This window comes from Meles meles, chromosome 15, assembly GCF_922984935.1.
Source record: "Meles meles chromosome 15, mMelMel3.1 paternal haplotype, whole genome shotgun sequence".
NCBI classification, from domain to species: Eukaryota; Metazoa; Chordata; class Mammalia; order Carnivora; family Mustelidae; genus Meles; species Meles meles.
In genome coordinates, this window is record NC_060080.1 from 43,741,000 (window position 1) to 43,766,898 (window position 25,899).

Here is a 25,899-nt window from a genome sequence, read left to right on the forward strand (position 1 = left end):
CTCTAACATGATCTGAACCAGTGGACCATGGAAACAAGTGGGGGAAAGGATGTAAAATGTGATAGTGAACCAGGAAACAAGTGCAGGTAGAGGGCAAGAAGAGACTTACTTATATCTACAAGAATGAAAGAGATGCCCATTACAGTAATGGACTTTATTGTACTTGTATAGACACACACACACACACACACACACACCCAGCCTTTCTTTACTTGTATGCAAGCTGGTTAGTGTGTGTTCTCTACTGAGAGGAAGAAAGCAAACTATGAGATACAGAGAGAATTAAAGAAGAAAGTGAAAAAATGTGAAAGATTTGGGTAGACTACATTTTATCTGTCCAGTTCCCTCTTCTTTGCTGTGAGATTGTTCTTTCAGGTATTCTGCTTTCTTAACATAGATTAGCTCTCACCTAAATCCTTCACAGTGCATTTAGAACTAAATAAAGCATTAATATGTTCATCTATGTGAAATGCTCCCTTAACTGTTACCTCCAGCAGTCATTTAACTGAATTTGATATGGAGAACACATTGACATTGTAAAGGTTAATGATGCAATGATTAACAATACTCATTTTCAGAAAATGGCTTTAGTCATTGTTTTATAGAATAAGGGGAACAACAGTTTGTTCAGTAGTCTCTAATGTCCAGGGGGTGGGTATCTTTCTTTTTATGCTAAAAGTAGAATATTACCATTGTCCTCAAGCACATGAGAGTTCTCACAAATAATGTGCAAAGTGGCTCCTGTTTTGTCTTCTATAGCTCAGCACAGAAGGGTTAAATGAAGCAAGAAGGGTTTCCCTGGCATAGGAGCAGCCCAGCGGCATACTGGAAAGAGTCCAACCAGGTAGACAGAGCTTGGTATCAAGTGTGTGGTAGAAGGTGCATGAGGAGTCCAGAGTCTGGATTTTCAAAGTGAAGTCCATCGGGGAAATGGAGCAGGACAAGACAAGAACTAGAAGAACTAAAAGCAAGAAGAAGCAGTATTTGGAGTTCCTTATGTGAGGCAAACATTGCATTACAATCATAAGTAAAAAGAAGTGTAAAAAAGTTGAATCCCAGACAAATATTAGAAGGCTTCAATTTTTAAAAAGTGAGTGCTCATTTTTAGGAGAGGAGGAATCATTCTTTAATAATGCTTGAGTTCAATATAAAAGATCAGTCTTATTGCCACCATTTACTAAGCACTTCCTATATACCAAATTATCAGGTTTTTTTCTATGTATCTTATTTAATATTCCCCTCAATCCATAAAGTATCTGTTATAATCCTCACATTACAGACAAAGAACAACCAAGACAGAGCAGTGAAATAACTTATCTAAGCTTATAGCTACAAGGTAGCAGATTGCTTACTCATACTACTGGTTTTGATGACAAAGGCTAAGTGCAAAACCTTCATTCAATAGTAATGGACTAGTTCTGTGATTCTTCCTTCACTGTGGATATTGTCGTCATTGCCATAACAAGTGACAACAGAAGCAGCATTATCATCATCAACTTCATCTTTATCATGTCATACAGGACTGTTCCCTAATTTTTTCCTTTTCCATGAGTCTTTTGCTGGTAGTCTCCAAAAGGTAAAATTCCTCACCAAGAACCATGGCTGTTATAACTAAACATTATTTATTTGTTATAATTTTTTATTTGTTATAATTTGTTACCTAACAAATAGCATACTCTTTGGAAAATTATTATTCATCACAGTTTCCAGTTATAAAGACAAAAGTTGTCTGGGTGTATGAAGTAGAATTTAATCAAAAGATTTGGAAAGCTGGGGAGACTTTTTTAGGTGAGAACAAGGTTCTTCAATGATGAGCAACAGTTAAAAGGACTAAAGAACCATGGATACAATTCTAAGAACCTGAGATCATCTAAAGGGACATCCATGCAAGATAAGACCACAGAAAGGGTAGATCAAGCTGCCAAGCATCCCCCTATAATTTTACCTGAAGCACAAATAAGACTTGAATCACCTCCAAAGATACCAACTGAAGCAGAATGAGGTAACCAGAGATGCCCTCACTAGCAAACTCTCATTACTGCCTCATTGGCTCAGCTTGGATGGAAAGCAGCTCACCCAGGAACATGGGAGATTAAATGTGCAGGGTTACCACCTTGCCCCACTGAATGGGGCAGAGAGAGGTTGAGGAATAGGATCTGAGCACAAACAGGATAATAATGGCACAACACGCTTCAAATGATGGTTGCATATCCCTTTTAAAGGATCCATCATCAAGTCTCCCAAAGTGATTTTTTAAAAGATTTTATTTATTTATTTGACAGACAGAGATCACAAGTAGGCAGAGAGGCAGGCGGGGCAGGAGGGTAAGGGGATGGGAAGAAGGCTCACTGCCAAAGCAGAGAACCCGATGCGGGGCTGGATCCCAGGACCCTGGGATCATGACCTGAGCTGAAGGCAGAGGCCTTAACACACTGAGCCACCGAGGTGCCCCCCGCAAAGTGAATTTTTTATGAACCAAATAATTTATATTAATTTCTCATCATATCTAGAAATTACCTCAAGTTTTTTAACTCACAGATCTAAAGGTCAGAAGTCTAAAATGGATCTCACTGGATTGAAAAACAAATCAAACCTATCGGCAGGTATGCATTTCTTTTTGGAGTCTCTAGGGGAGAATTTCTTTCCATTCCTACCTTGTAGAGACTGTCCACACTCATAGTTCATAGCCCCCTTCCATTTTCAAAGACAGGAAATCTCCTTCTTGATCTCTGACTTGTTGACTCTCTTCTCATGTCTCCTTTTAGGGACCTACCCACCTAAAGTCTCTAGTGACTACATTAGGCCCACCTGGATAACTCATGATTAGCTAATTAGAAACCTTAATTCCATTGTCTACTTAATTAGACTTTTCTAGGTGAGGTAACATAGACACAGTTTCTGGGGATGATGAGAGCATGGATATCTTGGGGGATGTGCATTATTTTGTTTATCACATAACTTTTCAAATGTACCATTTCAAACATAATCTCTGGTTTTGTTAAAAATCCACTGCTGGGTCATGATCCCTGGGTCCTGGGATCGAGCCCCACATCGGGCTCTCTACTCAGGAGGGAGCCTGCTTCCTCCTCTCTCTCTCTTTGCCTGCCTCTCTGCCTACTTGTGATCTCTCTCTGTCAAATAAATAAAATCTTAAAAAAAAAAAAATCCACTGCTGATTTTAGTAACAGGGAGAAAACTCATTTTATTAGTGTTGGTGAAATTTTGTTGAAGTTGATCAAAGTCCTTACCTAATCTTCAATGGCATTTTAGTACCTACATATCATTTTAGCTGCTTGCAAGATTATTTTCCTTTTTTGCCCCCCAGAATTTTCATTGTTCCTGACAGCCAGACACACTCATGATTGACTTCTGTTTAAGCAAGGTGTTACTATTTCAAGCACCAGAATTGAATAAAATGAATACCTGCTTTACTAGTAAATTTATATAACTGCATATTAGTGTAACAAATTAGTTCAGCACAAATGGATTTTATTTTGTTTGTTGATTACTGTTGCTCAGTTGTTTTGGCAAATATCCTGGAAGTGACAGTGGCTGCTTCTGAAAACTAACCTATACTCTGGAGTCTAATCTAGGGTCCTTTCCTTAGAAGTAGGTTCCAGGTTCTAATTCTCACATTGAAACCCTGGTCTCTCTCACAAATTCCTGCAAGGCAATGTAATCTGTGAAGCACTGAGAAATACCATTTGTCTCTTTTTCCAAATTCTCTTTTGAACATACACTTTTTCTGATAATTAGATCGGTAGCTAGAAAGACAGTTGGACAGTGGATATACCAATGTAAAGACATGCAGTGTGACATTTTTATTCAACTTATCAAAAATTTTTCATCTGTATGACAACCCTACTATAAGAATATATATTTTAAATTCCTTGTCTGGATTTTAATCAAAGCTAAAGGAATTCATATCCTTAGAATTTAATTTGACTTAATTATGTAACATGCTTGACACATTATCATTTTATCTATGCATTCAAACACATATAATTTATTGGAATTGGATAAAATCATACCTGTTTATAAAAAGCACAGATTCCAGTACCAATGTTAAAATACTACTTTTCCCACTTTCTAGCCCTGGGCTTTGGGCAAGGCACTTAACCTCCTTTTTTTATGTTTCCTCATATATAAAATGAGTAGAAATGCTGCAATTCATTTTATAAAATCAATGCCAAGATAAAATAAATTAATATATACAAAGCATTTAGAGCAATATCTTGTGTTATTAGAATATTTATTAGAATAATTGGCTGAAAGCTGTTTCAGTCGGAGTTATTCTTCACCAAACTGATCAAATATTAAGGATTACAAAGCTCTTATATGTGTATAGCTGGACAAAGAAAGTGTGTGCATGAGACTTTCTACAGACAGAGAACTTTGGAATTGGCCCATGATCTGTCTTTAAGACTCTCTTTAGAGACATACTCTTCCTTAATTTAACTCTTTAAAAACATTCCATCTTCCTGAAAATCCCTCCATCTTCAAGTAGATTTGCAAGGCTTCAGTCTAAGTTTTCCTTTTCACATGGCTAGACACATTCTATAGTAATGAACACCAAGATACAAAGAAAGAAATTAATTTTAGGATTGATCAGAAGAACTAGAAACGGAATAAAATGGTCAGCAGTAGCACCATAGAAGAAACATGAATTGCTTTTATGAGTATATTTTAGAATTACACAGTTAAGCTTCTAGTTCCCCAAATATTTCCCTCAGCATACTCAGCACCTAAGCGTTAACCATTAAAACTAGTGATTTACTGTGATTTCTAATCTAGGAAATTTTTTAGAGTATTTCACAAACATTGAAATATTAAAGAATATAGCCTTTCTTATCTCAGCTAATAGCTCTCTGGGACTTATACTGCAGCCAGCTTGAGGACAGCCTTGTGGCAGATAGGCGCACTGAAAGAATTAGGGGTATGATCAAGGCAAAGATGTAGAGTGGGTGAACAAATTTTGAGAAAAACTTAAAAGACCAACTAGGCTTACTTTCCATTAATTGTTAGGACAGGCGTCAAAGGAAAGGAAAACAAAAACAACAACTTTATTTCCCTGATAGAATTAGGGGCCTCACTCATCAAATCATGGACCCAATATTGTGACATTTGGAGGTTTCCACACAAAACTCTAACTTTCTTGTTAGGAAAAAAAGTTACTTGTTTAGCTGAGCAAAGAGTTACCTTTTACTGTTTCTCTGGATACCTCATGAATAAAATATACTACAAAGATGGAATTAAACAAGTAATATCTTAAAAAGTGACAAATTTTATGAAGAAAATTACATATTAAAGGGCTAGAAAGTGATCAAAACCTGCTTTGTAAACAGTTTTATTCAATAATTACAAATATTTACATGGTTTTGATTTAGGTAGCTGGAAATTGCTATGTGCTACCTCAGGCAAAACAATTCTGCTTCATATCTCTTGTTTCTTTCAACAACACAATGAACTATTAATTAATACCTCTACTTTATAGATAACAAAAATAAAAACGAGGACAGTTAAATAATTGCCTAAGTTCATACCGGTAAAATGGTGGACTTAAGACATACATTCAGGTTTAAAAGTTTCTGTTTTAGATATGTGTGTGTGTGCATATGAACAAAAGTTTTAGACCTCTTTGTCTATTTATTACTTTTTCAAAATGAAGAAATGATTTTACCTGCAAATGGCCAGCAGGTTCTCTTCTTCTATCTTTCCCCACAGCCTCCCTAGGTCTTAAAATTTTTCATTCACAAAGATGTGTAAAAGAATAATAACAGTTGAAGGCACTTGACAATAAGTGAGAATATCATAACTGACTAATTTGGCTGAATTACCTTCTTATTCTGTTAAAAAGTTCCAGCTTTATGACCATGTATTATAATATTGTAATTTATCATTGTTGAGTAATTGTTTTTAAGAACTGTCTTATATCATTAAGAATTTCCTGCTCATGTGCACATTTTAGTTAGTTGATAAATTAAAAGTCAAAGTACTATTAGTCCAAAGCTATTTGTGGTGGATGCTTTGTGGACATAATGCAATAGAAAGTGAGGAAACCGGGACGCCTGGGTGGTTCAGTGGGTTAAAGCTTCTGCCTTTCGCTCAGGTCATGATCCCAGGGTCCTGGGATCGAGCCCCGCATCGGGCTCTCTGCTTGGCAGGGAGCCTGCTTCCTCCTCTCTCTCTCTTTGCCTGCCTCTCTCCCTACTTGTGATCTCTATCTGTCAAATAAATAAATAAAATCTTTAAAAAAAAAAAAAAAGAAAAGAAAGTGAGGAAACCACCTTGGCTTTTTTTTTTTTTTTTTTTAATGGAGATTTTTATTTATTTATTTATTTATTTTTTTTCAGCGTAACAGTATTCATTCTTTTTGCACGACACCCAGTGCTCCATGCAAAACGTGCCCTCCCCATCACCCACCACCTGTTCCCCCAACCTCCCACCCCTGACCCTTCAAAACCCTCAGGTTGTTTTTCAGAGTCCATAGTCTCTTATGGTTCGCCTCCCCTCCCCAATGTCCATAGCCCGCTCCCCCTCTCCCAATCCCACCTCCCCCCAGCAACCCCCAGTTTGTTTTGTGAGATTAAGAGTCATTTATGGTTTGTCTCCCTCCCAATCCCATCTTGTTTCATTTATTCTTCTCCTATCCCCCTACCCCCCCATGTTGCTTCTCCATGTCCTCATATCAGGGAGATCATATGATAGTTGTCTTTCTCCGATTGACTTATTTCCCTAAGCATGATACGCTCTAGTTCCATCCACGTCGTCGCAAATGGCAAGATTTCATTTCTTTTGATGGCTGCATAGTATTCCATTGTGTATATATACCACCTCTTCTTGATCCATTCATCTGTTGATGGACATCTAGGTTCTTTCCATAGTCTGGCTATTGTAGACATTGCTGCTATAAACATTCGGGTACACGTGCCCCTTCGGATCACTATGTTTGTATCTTTAGGGTAAATACCCAGTAGTGCAATTGCTGGGTCATAGGGTAGTTCTATTTTCAACATTTTGAGGAACCTCCATGCTGTTTTCCAGAGTGGTTGCACCAGCTTGCATTCCCACCAACAGTGGAGGAGGGTTCCCCTTTCTCCACATCCTCTCCAGCATCTGTCATTTCCTGACTTGTTAATTTTAGCCATTCTGACTGGTGTGAGGTGATATCTCATTGTGGTTTTGATTTGTATTTCCCTGATGCCGAGTGACGTGGAGCACTTTTTCATGTGTCTGTTGGCCATCTGGATGTCTTCTTTGCAGAAATGTCTGTTCATGTCTTCTGCCCATTTCTTGATTGGATTGTTTGTTCTTTGGGTGTTGAGTTTGCTAAGTTCCTTATAGATTTTGGATACTAGCCCTTTATCTGATATGTCGTTTGCAAATATCTTCTCCCATTCTGTCAGCTGTCTTTTGGTTTTGTTAACTGTTTCCTTTGCTGTGCAAAAGCTTTTGATCTTGATGAAATCCCAATAGTTCATTTTCGCCCTTGCTTCCCTTGCCTTTGCCGTTGTTCCTAGGAAGATGTTGCTGCGGCTGAGGTCGAAGAGGTTGCTGCCTGTGTTCTCCTCAAGGATTTTGATGGATTCCTTTCTCACATTGAGGTCCTTCATCCATTTGGAGTCTATTTTCGTGTGTGGTGTAAGGAAGTGGTCCAATTTCATTTTTCTGCATGTGGCTGTCCAATTTTCCCAGCACCATTTATTGAAGAGGCTGTCTTTTTTCCATTGGACATTCTTTCCTGCTTTGTCGAAGATTAGTTGATCATAGAGTTGAGGGTCGATTTCTGGGCTCTCTATTCTGTTCCACTGGTCTATGTGTCTGTTTTTGTGCCAGTACCATGCTGTCTTGATGATGACAGCTTTGTAATAGAGCTTGAAGTCCGGAATTGTGATGCCACCAACTTTGGCTTTGTTCTTCAATATTCCTTTGGCTATTCGAGGTCTTTTCTGGTTCCATATAAATTTTAGGATTATTTGTTCCATTTCTTTGAAAAAAATGGATGGTATTTTGATAGGGATTGCATTAAATGTGTAGATTGCTTTAGGTAGCATAGACATTTTCACAATATTTATTCTTCCAATCCAGGAGCATGGAACATTTTTCCATTTTTTTGTGTCTTCCTCAATTTCTTTCATGAGTACTTTATAATTTTCTGTGTATAGATTCTTAGTCTCTTTGGTTAGGTTTATTCCTAGGTATCTTATAATTTTGGGTACAATTGTGAATGGGATTGACTCCTTAATTTCGCTTTCTTCAGTCTTGTTGTTGGTGTACAGAAATGCAACTGATTTCTGTGCATTGATTTTATATCCTGACACTTTACTGAATTCCTGTACAAGTTCTAGCAGTTTTGGAGTGGAGTCTTTTGGGTTTTCCACATATAGTATCATATCATCTGCGAAGAGTGATAGTTTGACTTCTTCTTTACCAATTTGGATGCCTTTAATTTCTTTTTGTTGTCTGACTGCTGAGGCTAGGACTTCTAATACTATGTTGAATAGCAGTGGTGATAATGGACATCCCTGCCGTGTTCCTGACCTTAATGGAAAAGCTTTCAGTTTTTCTCCATTGAGAATGATATTTGCGGTGGGTTTTTCATAGATGGCTTTGATAATATTGAGGTATGTGCCCTCTATCCCTACACTTTGAAGAGTTTTGATCAGGAAGGGATGCTGTACTTTGTCAAATGCTTTTTCAGCATCTATTGAGAGTATCATATGGTTCTTGTTCTTTCTTTTATTAATGTGTTCTATCACATTGATTGATTTGCGGATGTTGAACCAACCCTGCAGCCCTGGAATAAATCCCACTTGATCGTGGTGAATAATCCTTTTAATGTACTGTTGAATCCTATTGGCTAGTATTTTGGCGAGAATTTTTGCGTCTGTGTTCATCAAGGATATTGGTCTGTAGTTCTCTTTTTTGGTGGGATCCTTGTCTGGTTTTGGGATCAAGGTGATGCTGGCCTCATAGAATGAGTTTGGAAGTTTTCCTTCCATTTCTATTTTTTGGAACAGTTTCAGGAGAATAGGAATGAGTTCTTCTTTAAATGTTTGGTAGAATTCCCCTGGGAAGCCGTCTGGCCCTGGGCTTTTGTTTGTTTGGAGATTTTTGATGACTGTTTCAATCTCCTTACTGGTTATGGGCCTGTTCAGGTTTTCTATTTCTTCCTGGTTCAGTTGTGGTAGTTTATATGTCTCTAGGAATGCATCCATTTCTTCCAGATTGGCCAATTTGTTGGCGTAGAGTTGCTCATAGTATGTTCTTATAATTGTCTGTATTTCTTTGGTGTTAGTTGTGATCTCTCCTCTTTCATTCATGATTTTATTGATTTGGGTCCTTTCTCTTTTCTTTTTGATGAGTCTGGCCAGGGGTTTATCAATCCTATTGATTCTTTCAAAGAACCAGCTCCTAGTTTCATTGATTTTTTCTATTGTTTTTTTGGTTTCTATTTCATTGATTTCTGCTCTGATCTTTATGATTTCTCTTCTCCTGCTGGGTTTAGGGTTTCTTTCTTGTTCTTTCTCCAGCTCCTTTACACGTAGGGTTAGGTTGTGTACTTGAGACCGTTCTTGTTTCTTGAGAAAGGCTTGTACCGCTATATATTTTCCTCTCAGGACTGCCTTTGCTGTGTCCCACAGATTTTGAACTGTTGTGTTTTCATTATCATTTGTTTCCATGAATGTTTTCAATTCTTCTTTAATTTCCTGGTTGACCCATTCATTCTTTAGAAGGATGCTGTTTAGTCTCCATGTATTTGGGTTCTTTCCAGCTTTCGTCTTGTGATTGAGTTCTAGCTTCAGAGCATTGTGGTCTGAAAATATGCAGGGAATAATCCTAATCTTTTGATACCGGTTGAGACCTGATTTGTGACCCAGGATGTGATCTATTCTGGAGAAGGTTCCATGTGCACTAGAGAAGAATGTGTATTCTGTTGCTTTGGGATGAAATGTTCTGAATATATCTGTGATGTCCATCTGGTTCAGTGTGTCATTTAAAGCCTTTATTTCCTTGTTGATCTTTTGCTTGGATGATCTGTCCATTTCAGTGAGGGGAGTGTTAAAGTCCCCTACTATTATTGTATTATTATTGATGTGTTTCTTTGATTTTGTTATTAATTGGTTGATATAGTTGGCTGCTCCCACGTTAGGGGCATAGATATTTAAAATTGTTAGATCTTCTTGTTGGACAGACCCTTTGAGTAGGATATAGTGTCCTTCCTCATCTCTTATTATAGTCTTTGGCTTAAAATCTAATTGATCTGATATAAGGATTGCCACCCCAGCTTTCTTCTGATGCCCATTAGCATGGTAAATTGTTTTCCACCCCCTCACTTTAAATCTGGAGGTGTCTTCGCGTCTAAAATGAGTTTCTTGTAGGCAACATACTGATGGGTTTTGTTTTTTTATCCATTCTGATACCCTGTGTCTTTTGATTGGGGCATTTAGCCCATTAACATTCAGGGTAACTATTGAGAGATATGAATTTAGTGCCATTATTAGCCTGTAAGGTGACTGTTACTGTATATTGTCTCTGTACCTTTCTGATCTACTACTTTTAGGCTCTCTCTTTGCTTAGAGGACCCCTTTCAATATTTCCTGGAGAGCTGGTTTGGTGTTTGCAAATTCTTTCAGTTTTTGTTTGTCCTGGAAGCTTTTGATCTCTCCTTCTATTTTCAATGATAGCCTAGCTGGATAGAGTATTCTTGGCTGCATGTTTTTCTCGTTGAGTGCTCTGAATATATCATGCCAGCTCTTTCTGGCCTGCCAGGTCTCTGTGGATAAGTCTGCCACCAATCTAATATTTTTACCATTGTATGTTACTGATTTCTTTTCTCGGGCTGCTTTCAGGATTTTCTCTTTGTCACTAAGACTTGTAAATTTTACTATTAGGTGACGGGGTGTGGACCTATTCTTGTTGACTTTGAGGGGGGTTCTCTGCATCTCCTGGATTTTGATGCTTGTTCCCTTTGCCATATTAGGGAAATTCTCTCCAATGATTCTCTCCAATAGACCCTCTGCTCCCCTCTCTGTTTCTTCTTCTTCTGGAATCCCAATTATTCTAATGTTGTTTCGTCTTATGGTGTCACTTATCTCTCGAATTCTCCCCTCATGGTCCAGTAGCTGTTTGTCCCTCTTTTGCTCGGCTTCCTTATTCTCTGTCATTTGGTCTTCTATATCACTAATTCTTTCTTCTGCCTCATTGATCCTAGCAGTGAGAGCCTCCATTTTTGATTGCACCTCATTAATAGCTTTTTTGATTTCAACTTGGTTAGACTTTAGTTCTTTAATTTCTCCAGAAAGGGCTTTAATATCTCCAGAGAGGGTTTCTCTAATATCTTCCATGCCTTTTTCGAGCCCGGCTAGAATGTTCAGAATCGTCATTCTGAACTCTTGATCTGACATAGTACCAATGTCTGTGTTGATTAGGTCCCTAGCCTTTGGTACTGTCTCTTGTTCTTTTGTTTGTGGTGATTTTTTCCGCCTTGTCATTTTGTCCAGATAAGAGGATATGAAGGAGCAAATAAACTACTAATAGGGTGGCAAAGACCCCGGAAAAATGCGCTGTAACCAAATCAGAAGAGACCCCAAATTGTGGGGGGGGGGGGGAGGGGATAAAAAACAGGTTCTGAAAAAAAAGGAAAAAAAAAAAAAAGAAAAAAATTTAAAAAATAAAACAAATAAAAAATATAAAAAAGAAAGAAAAAATATATATATTTAGATGAACTAGTCAAAAAACGTTAAAAAAGAAAAGGGTAAAAGTTTTTTAAAAAATTTAGCAGAAGAAGAAGAAAGAAAAAAGAAAAAAAAATTGAAAAAAGAAAAAAAAATAAAAAATTGAAAAAAGAAAAAAAAATTGAAGTAGCCGCAAGACTAAAGAATCATGGGGAGAAAGCCATGAGTTCCGTGCTTTGCTTTCTCCTCCTCTGGAATTGCTCTGCTGTCTTAGGAATTGAATCTGCTTTCTCCTTGATAGATGAACTTCGTCCTGGCTGGATATTTTGTTGATCTTCTGGGGGAGGGGCCTGTTGTAGTGACTCTCAAGTGTCTTTGCCCGAGGCGGGATTGCACTGCCCTTACCGGCGGCCGGACTAAGTAATCGGCTCGGGTTCGCTTTTGGGAGCTTCTGTTCCCTGAACGCTTTCCGTAGAGTTCCGGAGGACGGGAATGAAAATGGCGGCCTCCCAGTCTCCAGCCCGGAGGAGGCGAGAGCCTGGGGCCCCACTCCTCAGTGCGCCCCCAGAGGACAGCACCCAATCACTCCCGGATCCCCAGCCTCTAGCCACGCTCCGAGCTCACCCAGCCCGCGACCAGTTCAAGGTAACCCCGAGCTGAGAGTTCAGTCCTCGGCTCTGTCTTTGCAGCTGGTTTCTCCGTTCTAATACCTGCGAGCTCTCCGACACTCTGACACCCCCGATCCTTCTGTGACCTTGCGGGGCCTGGGGACACGCTGGCCCCGCGTGGGCTTCACCCCGGTTTAGCCCCTGGAGCAATGTCCCTCAGTGGAACAGACTTTTAAAAGTCCTGATTTTGTGCTCCGTTCCTCCGCCGCTTGCCGGGAGCCAGCCCCTCCCCCCGCGGTCTATCTTCCCGTCATTTTAGATTCACTTCTCCGCCAGTCCTACCTTTCAGAAAGTGGTTGATTTTCTGTTTCTAGAGTTGCTGTTCTTCTTCTCTTCGCTCTCCCGTTGGATTTGTAGGTGTTTGCTATGTTTAGATAAGCTATCGAGCTGATCTCCTGTTACCTGATGTAGTCTCAGGCTGCTACTTCTCCGCCATCTTGACTCCTCCCCACCACCTTGGCTTTTACAACAACTGCAGGAGCTGGTGCAAACCAGAAGGAATTTGCCTCATCCAAGGCAGATGCTACAGTCAAATGACTAAATATTCTGAGTTAAGAAAACGTGTAAACATTTGTATAGTCTGGCTTTGGCGACCTCAACAACAACAAGATCACCATTTTAGTTAAGTGGATACATAACTTCTAAACCTATGAAAACAAACAGAGTGTGGACCAAGAGAGAAAACAACACAGAGGCACACAAAAAGACTTACCCGGATCTAGGTTTATACCTCTTTAAAGGAGGCAGATTGTAAAGCACATCAAGCTCTCCAGACATTGATGTCCAAGCTGGCTTTCTTCCCCAAAAAGAAAAAAGTGTCATTTGATCTAAGATAGCACTTTAAGGAGCTATTATCATCCCAAAGCAATTTCAGACATTTGGCATGTCAGACTGTGTTAAATTCTAATTGATGCACTCTGTATGAGGTTTAATATCCAAAATTTGTATTAGTCTGAATTCATTGATTCAAATCACAAATATTTATTAGGTATTACCCACTATGTACTAGATAAGGGTGTATGTACTAGATAAGGATATATGACATATATATATGACATATATAAGGATATATAAGATATCATTCTGTGCAAAAGTTGTGTTCAATACAGGGGAGATTAGCACCAGCCCAAATATAGTGAAAAAAATAAGTTAAACTTAATAGAAGAAAGATGTCTACATAAAGTCTAGGCATTAGTATAGAGACCTCAAAGTTTATATCAGAAAAATACTGAGAAATCTTTCAATCTACATGTTTCTTATGCCTTAGTCTTCAATATGGAGGATGTGGATATGGGTAAGACAGATATTTTTAAAAATGTTCCAGGGAGATTCTGAAATGTAGACTACTATCACTTAAGTAAAGAAAGGAGAGAGGAATCTTTTCCCTCAGGGATGATCATAGAAAGCCTTTCAGAAGACGTAATATTGAAATAATCCCTTCAAGTATCAAAAACAAACAAAAACTTTAGTAGAAAAAGTCATTTCAGAGAAGGAAGAATCATTTCTATCAATGGTTTGGGGCAGAATGTATGATTCATGATTTTGAAAGAACATCTATGTTAAAAGCCTTTAGATTTACCTCCCACATGGTGATACTTTAGTCTGATAAACATAAAAAAGTGAAGGATATCTATGTAAAGGCCACTTCTCCACTGAGGCATCTCTGAGGGAGTCTGCGATGGCTACCCCAGGATAGTGTATGCAGAGCGAGCTTTGTGGGCATGTGTAGTTGCACAGGGATTATACATAGAAGAAAGTTGAATGCTCTGTAGTTGTTGTCTTGAAACTTAATAATTTTACCTTTGAATTTGCGGTTTGTAAGTGAAGTCCAGAGGAACAATGGAACAGCTGCTGATGGCTTGAGGGCAGTATAGTTTCCCATCACCTCCCTTCTGCCCCAGCAAAGGGTTCTCACCCACTGTCTCCCAGCCTCCCAAAGTCTGGGCTTGCTCAGCCTTTCCTTTTTCCTCCTCCACCCCAGGACTGCTACAACTTTCCAGCTGGAATAAAACCATGTGCTTCTTTCACGGGGAGACCTGCATTCCACCATCACCCTCTGCAGCTAGCAGGGGCCTGGTCATAGGGAGGCTAAGGGTTCGGTCTTCACATTCCATAAGACCTCAGGGCAGAGCATGCTAACAACGTCCCTGTTCCAGGCTGGTGGCTCCATGCCCATGGAGCAGGTGAATTGGTAGGAGCGAAGCTCTGGCCCATCTAAGATCCAAGTACTGAGCATGTTCTAGGTTGTAATCTCTTGGGAGTCACCTGTCTTCCAAGGTTGAAGTGGAAAGCTAAGGGACGGGGAATTGATTTCCCCACTCATGGCCCAGGAGACAGGTCAGTTCAGTGACGGGCAAGAGGGAGAACTCAGCAGCTGGTGAGTCATATACACACACTGATTTTAGGCCAGAACTCTGGGAACATGTGATACTCTACACATGCCTTGCAAGTGTCTTCATGCCTCATGAAGGATGACATTAAATAACAATACCCACCATGCTGTGTCAAGAGAGAGTCTGTGGAAGAACGGAAAATGTTTTATATTTTAGTACCTTTTATGTTTTTAGCATAAAAAGATACTATAAATACCTTATGATAAAATTACGATTATCCCCATTTTCCTGCTTTTAGAAAAAGGAAACCTTCCTTTTCATTTCATTCTAAGTCACTCTGATTACACAGTTGGCCCTAGGTCTATGATTGCTTTTGTCTAATTGGCCCGAATCTACTAAGCCCATTTGCCAAGATGTGAGTACTCACCAATATCAGGTTCCCTTCTTCTTGGGGTATATGGACTATATTCTAGCCCCTTGTGAGTAGGTGAGTCATTTGATTAATTCCCCAGCAGAATATGAAGTGAGGTGAATTATCTTTAAGCCAAAGCAGTAGAAAGCAGGTGTGCCTTCCCTTTTTTTGGTCTACCAATCTGATTACACAAGATATAACCTCCAGATTGATGGGCTCTAAGACTTTCAATGATTATATGTTGCAGGATTCCTTCCTACCATCTCCCAGTCAACATGGACCCACTGGTTCTAAGTTCAGTGAAAAGCAAACTTTAATGTGTTGAGCCGCTTAAAGTTGGGAGTTGTCTCATTTGATCACCCTACTTTGAGTTAAAATAAGTCATGCAATCACCAAACAATACTTGTCTGGCCTACTCAAAACTTAGGAACTCTGTTTAAGTCAAATTGTCTCTGAGTTCTTTTTGGAAGTCATAGGGTATCAGTCACATACATTCCTTAGATAATACTATTTAAAAATCATGTGAATTTAACCTCTTCCTCTCCCCTATTTTTGCCATGACTTTAAAAAAGAAAGATAAGTGCATTGCATTGAGCCTTGGGACCTCGGCACCAGAGAAAATCCTGAAAGCCAGAATGGGAACATGTAGTCAAGAAATAGAGGGAGCAGGGAAAGTGCCATCTCTACATATGACCCAGAAAGTCAAAGCAAACCACAAAGACATAGAAGAATGTGACCTTTCACTCTATTATTTTTGTAGTATTCAAGGAAAATATTAAACCAATAGACATAGAGTAAATAGAAGAAAATACTCCAGATTAGCCTTGTTTATCTAGACTTTCCATCTTCTTACATATTCAGCTTCCCTCATGGACACATGTGCTGATAAAACATTAAATTCTGGCTGCCAGACGCATTGAAATAGAAATGGCCATATTCACAAATAGAAGACTTGTTTACTACTCTATTTCTAAACTCCATAATTATTTTAAATAGAAGGAAAAAAAATTGAATTCCTGCCTCTATTAAACCACTTGATAATCAGGAGAAAAGGAAAACATTTGAAAATGCCCAAGCATGCATTTAGATTTCTCATGACCCCCATCCCAGAAAAAAAAAAAAAAAAAAAAAAAAAAAAAAAAAACAGAGTTCCCCAGATTTAGTCATCTTTTTATTTAAAAAGTGAAACCAATGGGACGTCTGGATGGCTCAGTTAGTTAAGCATCGGACTTCTGATTTCAGCTTAGGTCATGATCTCAGGATTGTGAGATCAAGCCCCACATCAGGCTCCAAGCTGGGTGTGGAGCCTCTTTAAGATTCTCCCTGTCCCATATGGAACCAGAAAAGACCTCGAATAGCCAAAGGAATATTGAAAAAGAAAGCCAAAGTTGGTGGCATCACAATTCCGGACTTCAAGCTCTATTACAAAGCTGTCATCATCAAGACAGCATGGTACTGGCACAAAAATAGACACATAGATCAATGGAACAGAATAGAGAGCCCAGAAATAGACCCTCAACTCTATAGTCAACTAATCTTCGACAAAGCAGGAAAGAATGTCCAATGGAAAAAAGACAGCCTCTTCAATAAATGGTGCTGGGAAAATTGGACAACCACATGCAGAAAAATGAAATCGGACCACTTCCTTACACCACACACGAAAATAGACTCCAAATGGATGAAGGACCTCAATGTGAGAAAGGAATCCATCAAAATCCTTGAGGAGAACACAGGCAGCAACCTCTTCGACCTCAGCCACAGCAACATCTTCCTAGGAACATTGGCAAAGGCAAGGGAAGCAAGGGCAAAAATGAACTATTGGGATTTCATCAAGATCAAAAGCTTTTGCCCAGCAAAGGAAACAGTTAACAAAACCAAAAAACAACTGACAGAATGGGAGAAGATATTTGCAAATGACATATCAGATAAAGGGCTAGTATCCAAAATCTATAAGGAACTTAACAAACTCAATACCCAAAGAACAAACAACCCAATCAAGAAATGGGCAGAGGCTGCTGGGTATTTACCCCAAAGATACAGATGTAGTGAAAAGAAGGGCCATTTGTACCCCAATGTTTATTGCAGCAATGGCTACGGTCGCCAAACTGTGGAAAGAACCAAGATGCCCTTCAATGGATGAATGGATAAGGAAGATGTGGTCCATATACACAATGGAGTATTATGCCTCCATCAGAAAGGACGAATACCCAACTTTTGTAGCAACATGGACGGGACTGGAAGAAATTATGCTGAGCGAAATAAGTCAAGCAGAGAGAGTCAAGTATCATATGGTCTCACTTATTTGTGGAGCATAACAAAGAACATGGAGGACATGGGGAGATGGAGAGGAGAGGGAGTTGAGGGAAACTGGAAGGGGAGATGAACCATGAGAGACTATGGACTCTGAAAAACAACCAGAGGGTTATGAAGGGGCGGCAGGGGGGTGGGGGGGGTGGGAGGTTGAGGAACCAGGTGGTGGGTAATAGGGAGGGCACGTACTGCATGGAGCACTGGGTGTGATGCCAAAACAATGAACACTGTTATGCTGTAAATAAACAAATAAAAAAAAAATTTGGAAGGGGAGGCGAACCATAAGAGACTATGGACTCTGAAAAACAACCTGAGGGTTTTGAAGGGTCAGGGGTGGGAGGTTGGGGGAACAGGTGGTGGGTAATGGGGAGGGCACGTTTTGCATGGAGCACTGGGTGTTGTGCAAAAAGAATGAATACTGTTACGCTGAAAAAATAAATAAAATGGAAAAAAAATAAGAAAAAAAAAAAAGAAATGGGCAGAGGACATGAACAGACATTTCTGCAAAGAAGACATCCAGATGGCCAACAGACACATGAAAAAGTGCTCTACATCACTCGGCATCAGGGAAATACAAATCAAAACCACAATGAGATACCCCTTCACACCAGTCAGAATGGCTAAAATTAACAAGTCAGGAAATGACAGATGCTGGCGAGAATGCGGAGAAAGGGGAACCCTCCTCCACTCTTGGTGGGAATGCAAGCTGGTGCAACCACTCTGGAAAACAGCATGGAGGTTCCTCAAAATGTTGAAAATAGAACTACCCTATGACCCAGCAATTGCACTACTGGGTATTTACCCTAAAGATACAAACATAGTGATCTGAAGGGGCACGTGCACCCGAATGTTTATAGCAGCAATGTCTACAATAGCCAAACTATGGAAAGAACCTAGATGTCCATCAACAGATGAATGGATAAAGAAGAGGTGGTATATATACACAATGGAATACTATGCAGCCATCAAAAGAAATGAAATCTTGCCATTTGCGACAACATGGATGAAACTAGAGGGTATCATGCTTAGTGAAATAAGTCAGTTGGAGAAAGACAACTATCATATGATCTCCCTGATATGAGGACGTGGAGATGCAACATGGGGGGTTAGGGGGATAGGAAAAGAATAAATGAAACGAGATGGGATTGGGAGGGAGACAAACCAGAAATGACTCTCAATCTCACAAAACAAACTGGGGGTTGCTGGAGGGAGGGGGGGGGTTGGGAGAGGGGGAGGGGGTTATGGACATTGGGGAGGGTATGTGCTGTGGTGAGTGCTGTGAAGTGTGTAAACCTGATGATTCACAGACCTGTACTCCTGGGGATAAAAATACATTATATGTTTATTAAAAAAAAAAAAAAAAAAAAGATGAATACCCAACTTTTGTAGCAACATGGACAGGACTGGAAGTGATTATGCTGAGTGAAATAAGTCAAGCAGAGAGAGTCAAGTATCATATGGTTTCACTTATTTGTGGAGCATAACAAATGACATGGAGGACATTGGGAGATGGAGAGGAGAAGGAAGTTGAGGGAAATTGGAAGGGGAGGCAAACCATAAGAGACTATGGAGTCTGAAAAACAACCTGAGGGTTTTGAAGGTGTGGGGGTGGGAGGTTGGGGGAACCAGGTGGTGGGTAATTGGGAGGGCACATATTGCATGGAGCACTGGGTGTTGTGCAAAAACAATGAATACTGTTACGCTGAAAAAATAAATAAATTAATTAAAAAAAAAAAAGATTCTCCTTGTCCCTATCCCTCTGCCCCCTCCCCTCCCTCTTTTTCTGTTTCTCTCCAAATAAATAAATAAAAATAAAAAGTGAAACCAAGGCACAGCTTTATTTTTATACTTCTGAATGTTTTAATTTGCAGAATTTCTCAGTTGGCCCAGTAATTTAGAACCATAAAATGGGCCATGTAACCTGAAATCACACAAAGGGATTATAAAAATCAATGGGAGATATTCTGATTATTCTATGACCTATAAAATTTTTTTGTCAAAAAATTTAAAATTCATTACATTAAATGTCAGAAAATGAAAAAACAGCAAAACAAATATTTTACACACTGTAATTTAAAATTACAGTAATAATTAGAGTTCTTTTTAACATTGCTTTTAAAACTAATGATAGCACATCTTGAATATCTATGGCAAGTTGTCATACTCTCTTCTAAGTTTGAGTCAGCTTCTAATTTTAACCCCTTATACTTTCAGTTTCATGAAATATTTCTCAATAATCTTTTATTTAAGATATTACTTATTTATTTATTTGAGAGGGAGAGTGAGAGCAAAAGAGAGAGCACAAGCCAAGAGAAAAGGCAGAGGGAGAAACAGACTTCTTCCAAGCAGGGAGCCCAAAGTGGGACTTGATCCCAGGACCCTGTGATCATGACCCAAGCTGAAGTCAGATGCTTAACGACTGAGCCACCCAGGATCCCCTATTTCTCAATAATCTTCCTTCCTGCCTTCCTTTTTTCTTGCCTTCCTTCTTTCCTTCCTTCCTTCCTTCCTTCCTTCCCTCCTTCTATTTTTCTCTCTCTCTTTCTTTCTTACTTTATCACTTTTTCAGTTTCCCTGGGTTGCCCCCTTTCTTATCACAACCACTTTGTTCATCTACATGGATAAGCTGGCATTAATTCAGGTCCTCTAGCTGCATATGTAAAGTCTTTGAATGTCAGCAGTGTCAGCTTTCCTACAATCAGCTATTTCTTCTATAAATTCCATGTATATTCAATTCAGATTTCGCTTCCCTCATTATCACTTTTCATTTCGCCTTTGTTTACCAAAATGTTCTTTCATCAGTAGAATGTGACATGGGCTTATGCCTTCAAAACAAGGAGGCAGCATAACTCTACACGTTCCTGTCACCATGTAAACTAACAGATGTGCATGACCAGTACTAACAGGCTTTAAAAAAGATGATGGGATTGGTCATTCATCACAATCTACATCTGTTATTTATAAAATAGCAATTTTTGAACTAAGAGCTGTATCAGGGAAGTTTGCACTATGTCCAGTTATTCACTGTTAATATGCCATGGTGACTGAAATTTGAACTGTGTTGCTAAGGATTGGCATTATTTAAACTATTGTTAACTGACATGCATGCATATTAGAACCATGGAGAGAACAGACTTCCTGAGTTTTCCAGTATTCTCAAATATTTAAAGTGAGCTCATCGTTTCAGATATTATTTCAGATATTGCTTGGTATTTTTGCCTTTTTTCCAAGACAAATACATTTTAATGTCTTGTATAAACATAACTATTATTCTTTACCACTTATGTCCAAATATCAGACCTCAATGAGTAAAAGTTATTATAAAATTTCTGATTGTTTCACATAAAGTCAGCTGAACTTGGCACAATTGACATATTTGCTTTATTAAAATTTAACTAATTGTTGAACTAGATTAGACAGTATCAAAAATATTGACACACTGCCTTCATGAGAAGAAAGCAGATCTAGATGAGTTATCACAATGAAATGCTTCATTATAGTTCCATACAGGCTTACATAAAGTTGTAGGATTATATACTGTGGAAACAGTGTATGTTTTTTGCAATTCATTTGGAATATTAATGTTATTTAAATGATGTAAATGATATTTTTAGCCCTGTACTACACAGCTTCTCCTTGAAATTTGAACTATTTTGGATTTTCCATGTATAACAGAGTTGTGTAATTTGTTTAGTGTGATATGGGGAAGAAATTCTAGATGTGTACTTAGAATGCCATGTGTGTTTCACCCCTGCTGCATTCAAGAGTGCAGAGATGAGAGGGAAAGAACATTTCTTAACCTGGTGTTTGTCACTTTATACATGCTATTTCATTTTATTTTCATAACCAGGCTAGGATAAAAGCATCACTGTCACCATTTTAAGAATGAAGAAATGGAATCTCAAAGAGAGGAGGCAACTTTTTCAAGAACACAATCTTAGTTGAGTGATATTATGGAGGCTTATATCTAGATTTGTCTAGTCCCAGTAGTCACACTATCTCTTCGAAATACCAGCAAGTACAACATTTTTGCATTCATTGCAGACTTTTTTACTTAATGTATATTTGAAAGAATGAAAAATACAAAAGGCAAACAATTAACAATAATCACAAATCTATCAATACCATGGCATAAAATTGTGTTATGCATCATAAAATCACCTACCCTGATTTTAGTATTCACGTTACCCCCAGAGGACTATGTCAGCACTTTAAAAGAACTGTTTACTGGCAGATTTTACTCAATTTCAAACACATATAGTGATAATGGTTAACATCTGTGGTTATACCCTACTATATATTCAAATTATTTTAAGTGAGTCTTTTGAAAGGAAACACAATTCCAACCTAACTCAAAAACTTGTTTTGAGACTTTAAGGAGATATTGTATATGAAAGAGCCTTATAGACTTCAAATGTTCTATAGGATCATTATTATGTAGTTATATGTGTATTTTTCTTTGCATATAAGAACACACCACTATTCCCAAAGGGTAACTCAAAGCACAATTTGATTTCATGTTCCTAGATCAGTTGAGACAAATTCCATTTGATTATACACAAGTATGGGTTATCTGGAAAAATCATTTTCATAGGTATCTTAAAAATTTGCTATAGGGTAGTGAGTAAGAAAGGCAGCTAGACAGGCAAGCATTTCTGGCACTACAAGAATTAAGGTATGTCGCCTCTAGCTGGGTCTCCATGTGGTATTTCCATTGCTCTCCATTCTAAGTGCTATAAATGAATAATACCTCAGAAAGTTAGAGAGCTAACTTTTTCCTAAAGGCATCAGATGTCTTAAGGAAAAAAAAAAAGCCCACAGCAAGTCCAACATTAATGTGAACTACTGTGAATTAAAAAGTTCTGGAGTGGGGAATATAAAAAATTCCAGTTTTTAGAGACTATAGAAATCAACACAGATATTATTGATTTGTGCTTACAAATACAGCATGCTATGTAAATGGAAAAAGAAATTTATGCTTCTAGATCTAAAGCAAATAAACCAGAGGTATGAATTATATGTCACTGTAAAAAAGGATTAATGAATGAGTTTGTGTCCTTGTAATAGATAGTAAAAACAGACATATACTTATTTTTTGGCCATTCAAACTTATGTTCATTTCTCATAATATCTCTTACGCTTTTTTAAAGTCCTTAAATTATTCCACTGAATTTCAACAAAAGCTCTTGATACATAAGGTAGCATTTTAGACCTTTAATATACAACGTAAATGAGGTAAGCAATCTGTGATTTATCCAAAGCCAAAAAGAAAGAAGAAAAAAGAGTAATTAGGTGGATACTTATATTAGAAAATTTTTAGCCCCTGTATTTTTTTAAATACAGTTTTATAATCAGACAACACTGACAACTGTTGTTTGCCTGAAATGTGTCAGCTACTTCCTAATTATAGATAGGTAACTTGCCTACTCTTTGGGATTTTATTTTCTGATGGGAAGATGTCAATTTTCTACATCCTTTATTCTTTCCTTCCATCCTTTTTTCCCCCTACCTCTCTTCCTCCTTCCTTTGTTTTGTTGTTGTTCTTATTGTTGTTGTTGTTTGTTTGCTTTCTTGCTTTCTCTATTTTTCCTCTGTCAAGGAGGAAGAGAGCATAGACTTGTGATATCCCAAACCTCTGCCTATGAATATCTGGGCAGCAAGTCTGAAACCCTTCAATTCAGTGGCCTGCAGAGGTCCATAGCTGTTCCACCATTTCTACAAATTCTTAAGTTTCATATATCCTCATGTCCTCTTCTTCCTCCCTGATTTCTGCTTCCTTGCAGAATTCTCTGTTCGGGTACACATGTAAAATTCAACAATTTGTTTAATTAAGAAGAAATAAAAATCCTTATACTGTGCATTCTGAGTAGAGTAGATTTCATTGGCATTTCATTCAGGAAAGAATGGGGTTGCGTAGAAGAAAGAGAACACTTTTATTGTGCCAAAAATATATTACTCAAATAGAACAGAATTTTCCACCATTCTTAAAATAGTTTTTGGCATCCATATCGTAGGAGAATTTTGCTGTCATTTCTCACCTAATCCAATTTCTCTCTACCATCTCCTCTTAATTACACACATTTCTCTTCCCTATTCTTCCCCTTATTTCTCTTCTCCTTTAGGTTTTTCATTTTTCTTTATTCCTTCTCAAGATCAGAAGCAAAGGTAACATGCTTTTTGCCTTTTGTCTGACACAAAATGTCTGCCTTTTTCTCTGAGGTCTTCATATCTGTCAACTTCTATGCCCAAGTAGTTTATGAAGCTGTTTGTGACAAATATAAAGAGTCAAACACTCACTAATAGAGCTGACATAATTTTTTTTTTTTTTAAGATTTTCCTTTCCCTAAATTGACTTAGCCTTACTCTTAACAACAGGATGAGGATACTATGTTCCCTCTCTTTCATCACTTAACTTAACATTTAGTTACTGGTCCTCACCCTTCCTTACTCAACCATCAGCACTTCCTGTACAATTTGCTGTACTGCTTTCTATTTCTATGTGGTGCCAGGGATCTTAAGAGGAATATTACAGTGTTTTGTGTGGCCTGAAGTTTCTATCTTTTTGAGAGCTTTTTTTTTCTTCAGTATTTAAATTTATTTTTTCAGTGTAACAGTATTCATTGTTGCTTTTTTTAAATTTTTTAATTTATTCATTTTTTCAGCGTAACAGTATTCATTGTTTTTGCACAACACCCAGTGATCCATGCAAAACGTGCCCTCCCTATTACCCACCACCTGTTCCCCCAACCTCCCACCCCTGACCCTTCAAAACCCTCAGGTTGTTTTTCAGAGTCCATAGTCTCTTATGGTTCGCCTCCCCTTCCAATTTTTTTTTTATATAAACATATAATGTATTTTTATCCCCAGGGGTACAGGTCTGTGAATCGCCAGGTTTACACACTTCACAGCACTCACGATAGCACATACCCTCCCCAATGTCCATAACCCCCTCCCCCTCTCCCAACCCCACCTCCCCCCAGCAACCCCCAGTTTGTTTTGTGAGATTAAGAGTCATTTATGGTTTTTAATACAAAATAATAACAACATACTTAGTTATGAAACAATATTTATTTGTAATGTGTAATAATGACAAATTATAAATCTTCAGCTGACAAATGTCACCAATAATTTTATGTGTCATGGAATAATATAATATTTTTATTCATTAGTACCCGACCATGCTCTATGTTACTTCTTACCTTCCTGCATTTTTTACTACAAAATTATCCCTTCTTATGACAATAATTTTTCACTATTGTCTATACAGAAAATAAATGTCATTTCTTTATTGTGGTTTTCAATTTCATTCATTCATTCATTCATTATCATTTATGTCTTTCAAAATGACTTCACAAGTCATTATTGGTGAGGTCATGAAAATTTTAGGATCCTTGTCAAATCTGGGGAATTCATTCACAGATGAGCTCTGAGAGTTTTGAGCATTTCAAGTTTCCTTTCAGTGACTAAATATTCTTTGAGTTGACATCACTTGTTAACAAATATGTTCTAGATGTCTTATTGTCTGGCATATTATGCTTCTTATATTGTCTTCTTTGGTCTCTGAATTTCATGTCAACTTCACTTTAGTTCACCCCTTAATGACAAAAGCCCCATACCACCTGATAGGAGAACAAGTGTGATGGAGGACATCAGTAGGGTGAGGGCCCATTCTTAACTGATTGTGGTTATAATATTATACTTGGTCAAACTTTACAACTAATGATCAAGTGAACACATTGCTAAGACTTTTTGTAAAAGGGTTCAGGTAAGTGACGGGGCCTTGAAATTTAAACTTCTTTAGCTTTATGTCAACTCAGTAATTCTTCCTCTCATGTCAGCTTTTTAAGACACTTCCAGAACATTATGATATTTTTATTAATTAATTTATTTTTAGACTGAGAGAATGGAGGGGAGGGGTACAGAGAGACAGAAGGAGGGAAAGAGTAAGAATCTCAATCTCCCTGCTGAGCACGGAGCCCAGTGCAGAGTTCTATCCCAGGACCCATAACCTGAACCAAAATTAAAAGTAGGATGCTTGGGGCACCTGGGTGGCTCAGTCATTAAGTGTCTGTCTTCAACTCAAGTCATGATCCCGGGGTCCTGGAATCGAACCCCACACTGGGCCCCGCATCAAGCCCCACATCAAGATCCTTGCTCAGCTGTGAGTCTGTTTCTCCCTCTCCCACTCCCCTGCTTGTGTTCCCTCTCTCTCTGTATTTCTCTCCATTGAATAAACTTAAAAAAGTCTTCAAAAAAAAGAAAAAAACAAAAATTAGGATGCTTAACCGACTGAATCACCCAGGGACCCCACCTTGTAACATTTGATCTATATAAGGAGCTTTAAGACAAGAATTTTATTTATGTTTTTCTCCCCTGACAGTTACAGATATGTGGCCCACCTATGTCTTGAATAATCTCCTATAGTAGTTAACAATAGTAATATGTAATAATTCCCTGAAATAAAGGCATTTGTATCATAATATTGGAAACAATGTAGT